Source organism: Acinonyx jubatus, chromosome X (assembly GCF_027475565.1).
Source record: "Acinonyx jubatus isolate Ajub_Pintada_27869175 chromosome X, VMU_Ajub_asm_v1.0, whole genome shotgun sequence".
NCBI classification, from domain to species: Eukaryota; Metazoa; Chordata; class Mammalia; order Carnivora; family Felidae; genus Acinonyx; species Acinonyx jubatus.
In genome coordinates, this window is record NC_069389.1 from 14,796,980 (window position 1) to 14,811,278 (window position 14,299).

Genomic DNA, 14,299 nt, shown 5'->3' on the forward strand with positions numbered 1-14,299 from the left:
GCAAGGGTTTTGAAAAGAAAGCCATGGATCTTTCCCAGGCTTTGTTTTAGCTAATAGTTTCAGCGTGCCCCCAGGAAACCAACTGTTCTTTGTTTCCTGTGTTCATAAGCACAAAAATGGTTGACAGCGAGGCAAATGGTGGCAAAAAGAAAGCTTGAAGAACCTGGAAGCTGTCTTCCCAATAAACAGGAAGTGGTCCTCTCGTCCAGGTTGTGTTCTTCATGTTCTGTTGGCAGGTACTGTCATATTTGCAGCTGACATTGTGGGGTTGCCAGGACAACCTATTAAAGAATCATTCTAGAATCTACCTCTGGAAAATTCCAGATGAGGCTGAAGAATTCTCTCTAAGTAAGACCTTTAAGTGTGACAATGGCTGCAGGTCAGGCTGAAAGATTCAGTGGCCAACAAAGTGAAGATCTAGGAGTCTGTTTTCCTTGAACCCGTGTAGAACTGACGGGACTTGGAGAGAAGGGTAAGAACTCTTAATGGAGCAGATGAGTCGAATGAAATCTGGGTTGGTATGGAACGTGTGGTTGAAAGTTAACCTCCTTCCTCTGTTTATTTCGCCAACTCTTGTAGGCTTTATGTTTTGTGTATGGTGGTTTCCATACTTTAATATATATTTTACATACTTTCATATAATTTACATACTTTAATTTATATTGGGGCTATCTTTATAGGGTAGAATTGGGTCACCTTGATGTAGGAGGAGTAGTAGTCACCAAATCGTAAGACTGTAATGTTGGGGAGGCCACCCAACCTCTTTGGGCCTTGTTTCCTGTCCAATGGAACGAAGGACCTTTCTGAACAACTCCAGAGGACCAGAGGACCTTACCACATCACAGGCTCACCTGTGACAGAGCTCTGGGCCGCGAGCCTCACGATGATCTTGTGAGGCGACTCCGCTGTGTGCCTAGATCAGTTTTGCCCAATTCCCAGCGCTTTGGTATGAAAGGGAGTTGCATAAATGTATATTCTTGTTTTATTTTTGTCTTCGAATGGCAGATTATAGCTCCTGAAGAAGGAAAAGAAGGAGAAGTAAGAAATTACCATTACTCTGCCATTGACTCATGCTAGATGTCAAACTGAGATACACGCAAAACACAAGCACATACAAGCTAAGGGAACAGATTGTGGCAATATTTAAAAATATCACAACTCTAAATAAGAAGCGGTTCTGATAAGCCTACTTGGCATTCGTGCAAGACACCCCTAACTCTGAAGGATCTGAATTGAACATTGCCAAGGTAAATGACTTCTATTCAGTAATTATAGATAAAAGTATATTGGCTTATATGATAATACCTGGCTCCCTTGGTTTGCAGATACCCCTCTCTCCTGGGCCTCTTCCTTTCCAGATCGTTCCTTTTTTAGTCTCCTTTGTTCCCTCCCCCTCCTCCTCATTTCCTTTAAATGGGCTTCTGCTTTTACCCGTCTTGCCTTCTTTCTCTACAAGCCCTCCCTGGCTGTTTTATCCCCTCTAATTGCTTCAGTTGTTATCTGTAACCTGACGACCTCTTAATGAAAATCTGCAGACCTGATTTATTTCCTGGGCCCTAAACCCAGGCTTCTGCTGCCGATGGGACAATTGAACTGGTTATTTTTCTCCACCTCCCCTTCGTGTCCTGCCCTTGTCCCCGTTAATACTCTGCCACAGTTGATGGCACTGTCCACCAGACTAGGTGACAAGAGGGCAGGGACCGTGTCTGTCTTGTCCACCATTTTACACCCGGCACTCAGTGTCATGCCTGGCGTATGGTAGACACCCAATAAATATTGAAGGAGTGATTCATGCGTCTCTGATTTCAGACTAGAAACCTCGGGATCATTCTTGATGCCTCTGCCTCCCTCACTTCCTATACCCAGGCTGGGACCTGTGGGATTTATTACTGGAAAAGCTTTCACATTTGGCCCCTCCTCTCCATCCCCGCTGCCACCGCTTTAATCCAGCCCTTAGCATCTCCTGGGGTGTTGCGGGAGCTTCCTCCTTGGTCTTCCTGTGGCTGGCTTTTCCCCAGTTCATCATCATCCGCCCCTCAGGGTGATCTTCCTGAAGCTGGAATCTGATCAGAGTACCCTCAGGCTTCCCTTCACTTAAACCGAGTTTACAGTCTGTCCGCCTCCCACCGAATCCATGGAGTCTGTACAGTGTTTTGAGAAGATGAGAATCACTGCATTTCATTGATTCTGAGATGTACATGTTTTTCACACTTTAGCACCTCTGAGATTGGAATGTGTGTTAAAATCGATGGGGTGTCATGGTTCGATGGGTGGCTTTTTTCTTTCTTATTGGTACATAAAACAATGATGTACCTGATAATCGATGGCATCTTAAATTTGCAGAAATAGACCCATTGTGACATTTAAAAATAGGGAGATTTTTACATAAAAATATGTTCGGCTTCTCTCGAAAAATTACATCAGGCAGCGCTGGGCCAGGATTTCTGGATGGCAGCCTAAGAGGGAGCTGCCAGTAAGTAGCAGCTGCTTCATTTAGGCAAAAAACTCTCTAGAATGTTCCATCACTTCCACCTAGGTTGTATTGTTCACTTATATTATCTGCCCCAGCCCATGCAAGCATTCGAAATTGTAATCCCTGACCGATGAGTAAAACCCTGAGTTCCTTGTTATGATTAGCACCAACCTACCTCCCCATCCTCAGCTTTGCACACCCCCTCTCCCCTAGTCTCAGGAAGCACTACTCAAATATGACGCGCTCCCATGTTCCCTGGACTGCCTTTTCCCATCTTGCACGTTCTGTGAAGTATTTCCTCACTTGCCCTGGCAGAACTAATATCCTTCTACACTCCAGCGGTACGTGGGCATATCTCTGTACCTGTGCCTCCTGTCTTGAAATTATTTGTGGACAGACCCGTGTCCCTCATTCAATTGTGAACCTGGAAGGGAAATGGATCAGAATGTATTCATTTTTTTATCCCTGCCTCGTAGCTGGAACACGCTCGGGAAGTACCTGTCGAATAGAGAATGGGTGGGCTATGTTTTCTCACGGGGATCTCTGTTTTTCGAGTTTTGCCCCTGGGTGGAGAGCTACAAGTGAAGTCAGGGGGAAGAGCAAGCGTTTTCCTTAGTGCTCGTGGTTCATCGTAGGAAGACGCTGCTTCTGGCTGTGATTTAGGGAGGCCCTTGGCAAAATCAGTCCGTGGGGACTTTAATATCTTGCAGACCCTAAGGCACTAGACCAGAGCCAACTCTGAGGCTTTTTAAAAAATTTTAAATTCGTGTACAGTAAAATCGACCTGTACAGTTCTGTGAATCCAGACACATGGATAGGTTAGTGTAACCACCACCCCAATCAGGATACGGAACACTGCCTCCCCAAACTGGCTCTTGCCACCCCTTTGTACTCACACCCTCCCGCACCCAGAAACCCTGGCAACCACGGATCAGTTCTCCTCCATCACTGTGGTTTTGACCTTCTGAGAATGTCATAGCAATGTACGTGGTCTTTTAAGCCGGCTTCTTTTACTCAGCATAACGCCTTTGAGATTCATCCAGGTTGTGCGTGTCGACAATCTCCTTTTAGCTGTTAAGTTGCCCCACGGTTTGTGTATACATTCACCCCCTGAAGGACCTTTGGGCTGTTTTCAGTATTCGACCATATAAGCCTGTTGGTACAGGCCTTTTGTGTGAATATAAGCTTTCATTTCTCTCAAGTAAATGCCCGGGGGTAGGCTTGTGATGTCATAAGGTGAGTGTGTGTTCAACTTCATAAGAAACTACCGGACTCTTTTTCAGAGTAAATGTACCCTTTTGCATTCTCACCAGCAAAGCGTGAGAGTCTCCGTTGCTCCACACCCTAACCAGTGCCGGGTATTATTAAATTGTCTTTAACTCTCCTAATGGGTGTGCAGTGGCTGTCCTTTGAATTTCTGCCTCCTCAAATCCAGTCTAGGGGAACCACGGGGGAAAAAAATGGTACCACTTTGTGGGACTTCAAACTCTGATCATCTTCTTCAGTCTTCCTTCTGCTGCTGACTTTTCAGGGTCCTTGTGTTACTTGTTCATTGCTATGCAACAAGTTACCAAAAACTTTAGAAGCTTAAAGTGCACACTTAGGATCTCCCAGCTTCTGTGGGTCATGAATCCAGGCGTGGCTTCCATGGGTCCTCACAAGCTGTTGTAATCAAGGTGTTGGCTAGGCTACAGTCGTTGTAAGGCTCAACTGGAAAAGGGTCCACCTCCAAACTCAAGTGGTTGTTGGGAGAATTCAGTTCCTTGAGGCCTGTCCGACTGAGGGCCTCCATTCCTTGCTGGCTTTTGGTCAGAGACTTCTTTCAGTCCTGCACATAGGCCTCTCCAACATGGCGGCTTACCTCCTCAAAAGCACACAAGTTGTGAAGGCAATAGAGAGAGTCTGCTAGCAAGACAGAAAGTCACAATCTTTTATAACCTAGTCACAGAAGCAATAGCCCAACACCTTTGCTGTATTTTATTGACTGGAAGTCGGTCACTAGATCCAGCTTTATCCTGAAGGAGAGGGATTGCACAAGAGCATGAATACCAGGAGGTGGGGATTATTGGGGGCCATCTTGGGTCTGCCTGCCACAGTCCTCAAATAGCTGCTCCGTGGATTCTGCCCAGGTTTTTTATAGCTTCCTTCTGCAGGAGAGACAGGTCGAGTGGGGAGAGTGTCCTTACTCTGCCCGGACCACGACTCTCTGTGAAGCTTTTTGATTTGATTTCTGAACATTCAGGGTCAATTCAAAGAGGTTTATTTTTGTTTTGTTTTGTTTTTTTAAAGATTTTATTTTTTTAAGTAATCTCTATACCCAAAATGGGGCTCGAACTCACAACCCCGAGATCAAGAGTCGCATGTTCCATCAACTGAGCCAGCCAGGCACCCCTGTTTTTTGTTTTCAACTTAAGCTATCTCAGACCAAGCTAGGGTTAGGTTGAGCAGTGGTCAAAATTTAAATTTTCATACTTACTAATCTTCTGTTTGTTAAATTACAGCCGTGGAAAGGTCAACTTTTGTGCCCAAGATGGGGCCTTTTCAAAGCCGAACTTGTAAACTTCAACACATAATGACATCTGTTCCAGCCTGTCATTGTGGCTGCTGACCAGGTGACCCCAACAGATACATCTGGCCAGCACTGACCTTCAAGGGAGAGGAATTTCTTTCCCTTGATAGTGAATTGTAACCCACCTTTAATTTCTTTTAATGACTTTCTGATGACGTGCCAAATCTGGCCTCTCTTTTCTCCTACTTAACGTGGCTTTTCAATACCCAAAATTCATCCCTGGAAATATGCTCAGCCCTTTCTCTTTATTGAAAAGTGAAATCGCTTGGTGTTCCTTCCTGCTCTTTAAAAGGAAGTAGGCTCTCGAAATCAAGATTCTTTGAATGTCTTTGATCACGAACCGGTCACAGTAAAAGCTTTTTGAGACTGGACGCCTCATACAGGCATACTAACGTATTTGTAACTGATACTACTGAACTCGTATATTGTCTACATTGCCACACACACGTGAAAACAGGAGATTCAAAAGGAGTTTAAAAATAGGTAAAAACGTGAGTTCCAGTATTTTGCTTTCTACTGTCCAAAGGAGTGCTATCGGGCATTGCTGTATCTGGGGCCATGAGTGGACAGACACCGTAAGTACTCACCACCCGATAGATCTGCACACATCGGGTGTTTTTTTTTTTCTCAGTCTCTTCCCAAACCCAGCTGTTCTGTCTCGAGTCCAGCATATTCTCAGTGTGTGTCATGACCAGTAAGAGGAGCTGCCCATTAGCCTTACTTCTCCTTGGTAGAAGATGGCAGTGTGGCCAATGTCAGGAGGCTTGCGAGGAAGGGGAGCCTTGCCTGCAACGCTCAGTCTCTCCCTTGTGAGGTAATCAGCCCTCTCTGTTCCTCTCTTTCTGTAGCTTGCTGCCGCCATAGACTAGACGAATGTCCTGGCTTGGGTTCCCTCAGAGGCAGATCCTGAGCCAAGCGTGTGAGACTACGTCTACTTGGGAGGTGAAGGCAAACCAGTAGGGAAATGGGGAAGTGAGGAAGGAAGGACAGACAGCCACGAAAGAGGGAGTCCAGCCTGTAGAGCTGGAGAAGCTGCCATTGTTCAGTCATAGCAGACGGGCACTTTTCTCTACCCACTTGTAAGTCTAATTGCCGTGTTCGGAACTCCGTTCATGCTGATTTTTGTCTTCCCTCTCCCATTTCACATCCTTGTTAAGTACTGTAAGATACGCCCATGCGCAAGAATACGCATCCCTCTTGTCTGCCTCTTCTCTCCCTCACCTCCTTTCTCCTTGGTTGACTGCTGGGTCATTAGGGCCTGAGGGCCGGGCATCATTCTTTTGTTTTTCTTTACTTTTATGTATTTATTTTTTAACTGAACTTTATGCCTCACGTGGGGCTTGAACTCCCAACCCTGAGATCAAGAGTTACACACTCTACTGACTGAGCCAGCCAGGCACTCCAGCATCACTTCTTTTAGAAAGCCTTCCTCTATCCCCCTCTTGGGGATGGGGCTCTTTCTCTGTGCCCCTCAGCTGTCCTACTAGAGATCCTATCATACTGATTTGCTTTCATTTATTCGTGTAATAAAGATCTGATTTGTGCCTAGCACTGTTTTAGATGCCTGGTGTTTATATTTCGATATGAGAGAAAGATTGTAATTTGTGATTTTATTTTGATGACCTGTTCACCTGTGGGTTTGCCTCACCTGATCATGTCCATTTTGTTCGCCATTTACGTCTCCATCCTTCAGCACAGTATCTGCCACGTAGGGGTGGCTCGATGACGATGTGTTGACTTGAAGAGCACAGGCCATCTTAGTTGAGGATGATCTGGTATTGCCGTGGCCTTTTCCCAGGGGGGAAGTGAGCCCTCACCTTTCGTGTTGGCTGTTTTCATAGGATGATGTGCCCACTGAGAGAGAAATCGCCCTTGACTGTGAGGGGTACAAATCTGTTAACGAGTGAGTTTAAAACTGTCAGCATTACTTTGCCGATTATTTTTTCTGTTTTCAGGCCGGGAGAACACATCCCTGCTCCGCTGGAGGAAAGTCACAGAGCATCTGAGAAGAGGCTGGAACCTTCACTTTGCCAACGCATAAGGTGCTGACCGAGGCAGTATAGAGTAAGGATATCATAAGCAGGAGTTCCAGAATCAAAGTGCCCGGGTTCAAATCCCAGCTCTGCCACTCATTTGCTATTTGACTTCGGGCTACAGTTCCTAAAGCGTAACAGGGATAATAGGATGGTGTGTGGATTAAATAAGATTAACACATGTCAAATTAACAAGTGCCTAGAACCTAGTACACACGCTCAATACATGTTATTATCATTACTGTTCACATATGTCAGTGCTGATTCGTTCAACAGTGGAGGCTGGCTGGCTATAAGATTCTTTGTGGTGCTCCGAGTCCCATTTTGGCATTCTTTGTACAGTGGGAAAATAGGGTGAAATTCTTCATTTTAAGCAAATTCTGAGTTTCAGACAGATTACACAAAGGCTACAGCCAATGCAATTCATGGTCCAGGGGCCGGCCATTAAAATAGCCACCTACAGCACGAGTTCTTTCCCTCCTTTCCTCTCTTTCTGCGATTAGACAAATATCTGGTGAGTACCTCTTAGGCATTTGGGGCTGGGAATGCCAAGAGGAATGACATGGATCCCTCCCTTTCAGGATTTCGCATGTAAAAGGACAAACTGTAGCGCACTTTGGGAAGCTCTGTAAGTGGGCGCGCACAGAGCTTGTGGAACCAGAAGACAAGACTGCCTAACTCCCCTTTGGTGATTTAGGAAAGGCTTCACATAGAAGGGGTGACATTTGAACAACCGTATCTAGACACAGCCATCGTTTGATCACCGTGGATTGAATAGGCATTTGGCCGGAAACACAGTGGCCGTAGAGCGACTTTGTCCACTATCTTTTGAGAGCCTGGGTAATTACGCTGTCATTTATACTGTGTATGGCAGCCTCATTAGGTCTTAGTCTTGGAGTCCCTACCATGGAAACCTGTATGGTTGTATTGCCTCATGATGAGGCCCTCTGATAATATTTAATATGCTAATAGGAGTGCAGAAGCCCAGAGCTGCCTTTCCAGTGATTTTTAAAGTGACTCCATTAGATTAAATAGCAAGCTTAGGTAACCACTTTACTGGATCTCCTATGGCTCTCGATCGCAGAGAGGAATTGGCTAAAGAGCAGCGTGGGTGGGGTTATGATATGATCTTGGCCGGAGTCCTTTAAATCCTAGCTTGCAGTGCCCACGGCCGGGAAGCTCAAGAGCATATGCCGTGTAACCAGCCAGGCAGAATTTGGGAGGAAAATTGCTGTGGGTGCAGCTGCCGTCAGTATGAGACTCCGGGAGCCAGAATCCGCTGCATTGCCTCGAAAGCCGACAGAACTGTGGCTGGTGGCAGCCGGTACTGATATGGGCACCTGCTTCTTCAGATGGGCCTTCCTCCTCCCCCTCCTCAGCAAGCTCAGCAAAATGACAGGTCAACTTTCAATTTCCTTTCTGCTGATGAAGGGAGGCGAATCTCTCTTTCACAGATAGGTTCTCCGTCAAGCAGCTAATAGAATAGCTAGAGGAATAAAACTGTCATGTAAATGCATTTGCAGCACAGCAGCCAAGGCCACTCCCTTAAGCCCGTGCCTTTTCGAGTCCTAAGGAGGAATGTTTAGTGTTTCCACTTCTCTCGGTCATACCCGGGTTACGGTAATGTTGTCTAGAAGTCATCCTCAGTTGACCTAAAGAGCCACTGAATGCTTTTCTGCCCTTCTTCGAAATTCATTGTGTGTTTTGTATCGATGCAGATTATGTATGCAAACAGCGGCCCGGTCCTGCCTGTACAGAGCCTGGTCCCCTCGGAAGCAGTCATGTGACCGCAGCCCATTACTCGAGTGTTCTCCCTTTATCTCCTCTGGGGCAGGGTTGGGGCAGATGGCTGTGGCTCACGGGCCAACCCAGCCTCTCTCCGGGATCTCTGACTCGAGCTCGCCTTCCAGGCTGAAAGGCAAAGCAGCCTTGGCCTGTGTGAGTTATTTCTTCGTGTGTGCGCATGTGTGTTTATTTCTTGATTTATTTCAGCAAGAGTTCTCCCTGCAGAGAGCTGCAGAGATGTGAGTTGCAGATTGTGTGAATGCATGCGTGCTTGCACGTGTGTGTGGGCGTGTGTTGGGGGGGAGGGTGCTCCAGAGAGAGCTGGGATTGTACCTCTTCTCTTTCAGACCAGCGCACCCCTCGTAGAGAAGGTTTTTTCTTGTGTTTGTTTCTCTTGAAACACCCAGGGTGAGGAAAAACCTCTGCATTGGCTAAGCGGAAGAAAGAGGTAATACGTTTGTTTGTTCTCGGGTATTTTGAGCAAGCGGAAGTCTACATTATAAACATACATTGGGTAGCAACGGGACAGGAAACATGCGCTCCTTACGCTTTGTTTTGTTGCTTTGCAATTTCTCGGAATGATTTTTCTCAAAGATTCGGATTCCCAGTCGGCTGTCATCATCTTAAAGATGTACAGCTGACTTTGCAATGTGAAGGGTCGCAGCCTATTTCAAATGAGCGCGATATTTGGAAAAACTCTGTGGTCCCTCGGGTGAGGACTAGAAATGAGGGAAGAGATACTTTGGGAAACCCTTCCAGCCCCTTCGCGGGGGCAGTCCCCGAACCCCGCTCCACAACTTTGTGTTCAGAAATCTTCCGAGCGCCCTTGGCCTCTTGTATCTCTCTGCAAGAAAGGGAAACAATTCCTTGCGATGGTCGAGAGTTCTCCTGAGTGATTTAGTGCTTGCATAGACTGATCGGATTTGATCTGCGACCAAGGGGTAGCCGACCTTTTCGTGGACACTTTTGTTCTTTAATTATTACACAGAATGGGTCTTCGGCGCTGCTCCTACACAGCTGTGCCATGGAGTACAATATTTAATTTCTGCGTCTCAGCTCTTGATCTGTAATATGGGGGTGATGATACTACCTTAAAAGTTGCTGTTAAGATTGACTGGAATAATAGAAATAGAAAGCACCCACTGTGCTGGGTAAATAGCGGTCCTTAGCAAATAGTAGTGATTTTCGCTACATTGTTATTATTACCGGCATAGCATGCTTTCGGGTCTTTGTGCTCTCAGCGGAAAAAAAGGCCATTTCTTATGACTCTACAGTTACCCCCAGAAGGAGCAGACGCCCCAGGGTTTTAGTCTCTGGGAGGTCCCAGACCAAGCATTCTGAAGGAAGAGATTTGAGCAAACACAGTCCCGTTTCAGCACTCCTAGCTGGGCGGGCCCCCACCCGTGCCTGACCCCTCCTGACTCATCAGCTAAGAAGAACTGCTTTTTGTTCAAACTGGGGTTTTTTTTTTCCCCACCACTGAGCTCCTCAGTACAAGCCTGTAAGGTAGGCATTATTAGTCCTGTGATGAGAAAAGCGAGGTGTAGAGGAATTAATGACTAGCTGAGAAGAATTTAAACTCCGGTTTGTTTGACCTCTTCCTTTTTTTACAAAAGTTAATATTCATTCATTCATTCATTCATTCATTCATTCATTTATTTAAAGTAGGCTCCACATCCGGTGTGGGGCTTGAACTCATGACCCTGAGATTAAGAGTCGCCTGCACAGGGCGCCTGGGTGGCTCAGTCAGTTAAGAATCCGACTCTGGATTTCCACTCAGGTCATGATCTCATGGTTGGTGAGATCCAGCCCCGTGTCGGGCTGTGTACTGACAGTACGGAGCCTGCTTAAGATTCTCTCTCCCCCTCTCTCTGCCCCTCCCCTGCTCGCAGGCTCTCTCTCTCTCTTTCAAAATAAATAAATAAACATAAAAAAAAAAAAAAAGAGTCACATCTCCTATGACTGAGCCAGCCAGTTTGTGTGACTTCTAAGCCCCGGGCTCTACTAGGCCATCAGTAGGTAGTTAGGAACAAGCAGTTCGGAACAGTATATACTCTTGAGATGCTTTTCTTCAAAAGCTGTCCCCTGCGAGGCTTTTTGGGACGTGAGGAATCCTGCAGTCAGGAAATCTGTCTTACTTGACTGTGGGGCCTTTTTTGTCTTATTCCCGGAATCCTAAAGCACAGAGAACTACTCTCCCACAGACATATTTTGGAAAACCTGGCACCAGGCCAAGCTGCCTCTTGCTTCCCATCCTGTCGATACGGTACCACATGCCTTCAGACACCTTCTGGTGGTCAGTGTAGTTTGCTGCCTCTTCTTATCCTTTCATCTGATGAGAGCGAGGAAGACTCACCAGGTTGGGCTCACAGACCGCCCCTTATTCATTCGAGAGCCTGGACACGAGGAAACGCTAGAGTGTTCCACTGCACAGGTTGGGCTGGAAGGGGCCTCCCTAGGGCCATCTGCCAAGGACTCCTCTGCCCCACTCTGTGCCTCTTGGTTATGTTTAGGCCACAGACATCAGGTTACAGAACGCTTGTTTTTGATGAATACTGGAGAGAATGAACCTGGGGGAAGAATTAGACCTGCCAACTGAACTCCCACTTTGGGCTTGGGGGGGTTGTGGTGCCGGTTGAATGACTATGGCTTCCGGGTTTGGGTTCCGCAGGGCCGGAACTAGAGTAGGAATTTCTCATAAAAGGCTGCATCGCTGAGAAAGGCTGAGTTTTGAGCATGGGTAACCACGCCATTCAAATCTGGAAGGCCAGAGGCAGAATCAAGGCCCAGGTGGCTGAGCTGAGATGTGGGAGTCCAATAAGAATGAGCTTGGTGATACAATAAAGTTCAGAATGGATAAGAACAACTTGGGGAGGCCGGGCTAGCGCTTGGAGGGTGCTTAATGGCCGAGGTTAGGTTGGCTCCAAGGGCCATCTCTTGTTGTTTTCTTGTGTTTTCACCTTGGGAAGTGAAAAGTGGGATGAAGAGAGCCGGACCTCAAACAGTTCTGCCCTTCAGTTACCCTGGCTGCCCCCACTTACAGTAAAAGCCTTTTAGCAGAAGCCTTAGAAGGCTTTTCTTTCGCAGATTATAAGTGAGCACCAGCGATGAGTCACTGTTTCATGTTTGTGCTTTAAAACCATCTTTGGCGTATAGATATTGGTAGGGGCAGCCGCTCTGGGAAGGTTTCAAGCTGGGTTTTTTTTGCCGAGATCTACCTTTTCAGTGGTACATGTCACTGACTATGGCATTCCGGGGTCTTTGTGAACCCTGTAGAAACTCCCCACCTCCTGAGCCAGAGGACCCCTTTCAGGCCCGAGGGAATCATTTCTCCAGAGACTTCTTTAGCACACTAAATGCTTTTCTAGTGCTGACAGAGGGCCAGAAATGGAAGAAGCTTAGATTTTTCTCAAATAATGGAAAATCCCCAAATCATTTTTATCAGCTTAACAGCCAGCTAGAGATGTCCTCAAAGGTACCTACGCTACTTAAAAACTTGTTTTCCTCTCTGCCTTTAAGTGGATGATGGCAGTCTAGCTTGGACAGAGTGTGGGAGTAAAAAGTGGCACCTGGCCTTAGCCACCTCTTGTTTTGGTGAACATTGAAAGGAGCTTTTTTGTTTATTTTACCTGTTACCTGAAGGAGAAAAACAGTTTGAGAATAATTCGCTTAGTGATTGTTACTTAATAATGTAAAAATTCGAACAGCAGGTTGTTTCCTAATAACCAAAGAATTCTAGAACAATCCTCAGTTTTTTCTCCATCATGATTTTAAAATCTTCTTTAAAAAGGAATGTCTAAGTACTACCCATTTTCTGGTTTAATAAAAGGCTTTTATATATTCGAATAGCATGTATCTGCAGCAAATCACAGACCAATAATGACTTTCAGCAATTCATTTTTTTAAAGGAGTCTGACTTAGAAATCTCCATTAATTCATTTAGCATTTCTCAAACACCTGCTGTGTGAAAGGCACTGTGTAGGTGCCAGAGGTTCAAGGAGGAGTACGTAGAAAGAAAGATACCCGTGGGATCTTACAGTCTGACAGAAACATACTCGAGTCTGGTGCTCTTTAGCTCCTAGTGAATTTTATATGGAATTTTGTTTGTGGCGTAATGAACTGAGGGGTGGCTGAGAACCAAATACCTTTGGAGAGATACTGTTTTATGTTTTTTCTGCAAAAAGAAAATCAAGATTGAAATATCTCACTTCTTATCATTGCATCGGTGTTGCCTATTCAATGCCCTACTCTTATGTATTCACAAAAAGGAGTAGAATAAATACCGTAAAGATGGACGCGAAGCCCAAGGGAGATACGGAGAGCAGTGTTTCTCAAACTGAGACCTGGGAGTGCCTGTGTCACAGTCCCCTGAAAGCTGCACTTTAATTTTTTTTTTTTTTGATGTTTATTTCATTTTTGAGAGAGAGAGAGAGAGCAAGCAGGGTTGGGGCAGAGAGAAAGGGAGACTTGGAATCCGAAGCAGGCCCAGGCTCTGAGCTGTCAGCACAGAGCCCGACGTGGGGCTTGAACACACGAACTGTGAGATGATGCCCTGAGCCGAAGTCAGACGCTTAACTGGCTGAGCCACCCAGGTGCCTCTGGAGGCTGCACTTTAATTGCAGATTCCCAGGCCCGCCAGACTGCTTAAATCTGAGTATTGGTGGTAAAGCTTGAGTCTTCATTTTTTAATAACCTCCCCCTAGCGAGTCTTATGATACTTACGTTGGAGAGCACTGACCTAGGCACATGGAGAAGGTCACCAGGCCGAGATGAACTACTTCAAATGGTGATGAAGGGCCCCCGTAGATGTGTTCTCATAGGTGCTGCAGAGAACCTGTAAGAAATTTCTAAGTATGGAGAGAAGGCAGGTGATGGGTAAATAGCACTCCAGTTTCAAAAAGGAGAAAAGAATAAGATGCCCGAAACCACGGCTTTATAAGACTGACATGACCTTTGGAAAAATTTTATTCCAAACAGATGGAGTCAAAGCATTTAGAGGAAAATGTGATGATCCTCAGGTGTCGTCATGGGTTCGCTAAAACATCGTCTCTATTAAAGACTGTCAAACTTGGCTGCACATTAGAATCATCTGGGGAGTTTAAAAGGCTCTTGATGCCCAGTCCCACCCGGTACCAATTACATCAGAACCTCTGGGGTTGGGACCCAGGCATCAGTATTTCTTAACCCCTCAGAGATGCTCATTTAATGTGGTGCTGTCCGCACAGTGGGAGTTTTAAACGCTCCCCAGGCGATGGTAATATGCAAGAGTTTGACGACCAAGGTGCCATATGACATCAGGCAAGTCGCTTGGCTTCCTTGCACTTTGTGTAAATTCTAGGTAATTTTATTTTGTTTTTTTCTCTTTAAAATTTTGTTTATTGTTTATTACTATAGGTCAGGCTTTTTTTTTTTTTCAGGTACATGGAATATCAGTAAATG

At 45.9% G+C, this 14,299-nt stretch overlaps 1 protein-coding gene across 3 annotated transcripts in view; it reads left to right on the forward strand.

The window, feature by feature from the left end:
* Nucleotides 1-318: 318 nt before the first annotated feature.
* PPEF1 (protein phosphatase with EF-hand domain 1) overlaps nucleotides 319-14,299 on the forward strand; it is a 108,178-nt gene continuing 94,197 nt past the window's right edge. Inside the window, exons 1-2 of one of the 3 annotated variants that reach the window (XM_027054561.2) lie at nucleotides 319-472; nucleotides 1,006-1,247. The gene's annotated coding sequence lies outside the window, so the exon portion shown is untranslated. Of the gene's footprint in view, nucleotides 473-1,005; nucleotides 1,248-5,397; nucleotides 5,618-9,193; nucleotides 9,309-14,299 lie in introns of those variants that run through there. The other 2 variants (XM_053202127.1, XM_027054562.2) reach the window with 2 other exon arrangements.